The following is a 1,821-nucleotide window of genomic DNA, read 5'->3' as shown; positions in this document are numbered from 1 at the left end:
TGCCTGCTTCGGGGAGAAGCCAGAGACAAACGCGCAGGGTGGAGGGTTCCTTTGTGCCTGAGCCGCCCCAGGCCGCCTTCCTGGCCCCCCTCCAGCTCAGGCGGGCCAGGTGCAAACCTGTGGCCGCCGCCTCCCAGAGCTGCCCAGGACTGCTCTTGCTACGTGGGCCCCAGCCCAGGTGGCCCCTGTGGGCGTCCCAGCCGGGCAGGGGGCGTTCCCGTGGCCAGGTACCCGGAGGGGGCTTTCGCGGGCGCCCCACTCGGCAGGGTCTGCACACCTGGGCAGCCGCCTCCGGACAGGTGCATCGGACGGGTGGGCGGTGGCTAGAAGCTGTCTCAGGCCTAGGAAATCCCTGGGTCCCTTCGGTTCCCCACCCCCAGGGCAGTGGTGATGGTGATAGGTGATCGATCAGGCCACAAAGGCAGCCAAGAGCCTTGTTGATTACTTTCCACCCTGGGAAGAAAGGCATAATAAAGTGGGTGGGGGGTGGGGGTGGGCTGTGCCTGTTACCATGGAGACGTAGAAAGCAGTGTGGTGATTAGATCCTGTCTCCATTGAAAGGCCATTTTCTCCGGCTGAAGTCAGGGCTGGCATGTGGGGCTGGGAGCAGCAGCAAGCTGGTGCCCTGGCACGGAGCTGCCAGGCTGGGTGTGCATGCTCTGAGGCTCCCATCAAGATGCTATCATTACAACCCCACCCCGAACCCCCATTGAAGCTTCCCCTTTTTAACTGGATTCCACCCAGGGGATCCTCTGGTGGGACCAGGGAGCAGGTTGGCTTTGGGGACCTCCCAAACCTGGGTGCATGGGCGTTTGGCTTCCCTCTGCCCAGTGAGCGCTGAGTCTGCCACCAGGGCCCGGCGTAAACTGTGAGACAATAAACCCACCCGAGTGGGGTGCTGGCTCTTTGTCAGCCGGCACCACTCTGTCATGTGGGTCCAGCTGTGGTGCGGCCACTGGAGGTGGACATGCCAGGCTCGGCTGTGCCTGGGAGGGCCCGTGAATGCCCTGGGGGTTTCCAGGGGCGGGGGGAATGCAGGACCAAACCCTTCAGGTTTGGATTAATCCCTTGATGAGGAAGGAGGCCAGGAATCTAGGCTTGTTCCAGTTACAGAAGTTGAACAGCTGCTCCAGAGAGAGGAGAGAGAGCGAGAGTGCGAGAGCCCTCCCCAAGTCCTTTTGTCTCCTGGCAGAAAGGGAAGCGTGAACTTGACATGGAAATTGAGGTTTTGCCTTTTGACTGACTGTGGCTTGGTGCCTCTCTGGGTGGGCACAGGAGGGTGAGCAGTGGGCTGGTGGTAGGTCCATGTGAGAGGGCTGGGGAGGTCTTGGTGCTGTTTAGGTGTGCCCCCCCCCAAGCCCCCCATCCAGGTGGTCTCTGGGCCAGGTGATGAACTCGGCCCCGGATAACCGGCGTGGCATATGAGGGTAGGGCAGCTTTGCCTCACTGGCAGTTTAGAAGTCTTTCCTGGGGCTCATGAAGTGGCGGCCTTCTGGAAGGGAGTGCCCAGAGCTCTGCGATGGGCAGCTTGAAGCTGGGAGGCCACAAGGGTCTGATGTGGGCCTTGCTTAGTTGGTACTGTCCCTTGATGGGGGCCTGGCCCCTTCTCAGCCGAAGCAAGCGTAGTTTGGACAGAGGTGTGTGGAGATGCCTCTGTAGCACTCAGAAAAGGGTCTGGTGTCCTATGAACTGGCTGCTGGGTTTGTGCTGGACTTGGTCGGAGGGAGCCTCTGGTATCATCCCCTTTCCTCCTCCTCCAGACTTGATCTGTCAGGAGGTCGGGGGTGGGGGTGGGGTGGGGGGCGTGTCAGCCAGACCCTT

This window comes from Echinops telfairi, unplaced genomic scaffold, assembly GCF_000313985.2.
Source record: "Echinops telfairi isolate 266 unplaced genomic scaffold, ASM31398v2 ScPeMD7_7414;HRSCAF=8452, whole genome shotgun sequence".
Lineage (NCBI taxonomy): Eukaryota > Metazoa > Chordata > Mammalia > Afrosoricida > Tenrecidae > Echinops > Echinops telfairi.
Note: the sequence above shows the minus strand (reverse complement) of the source record.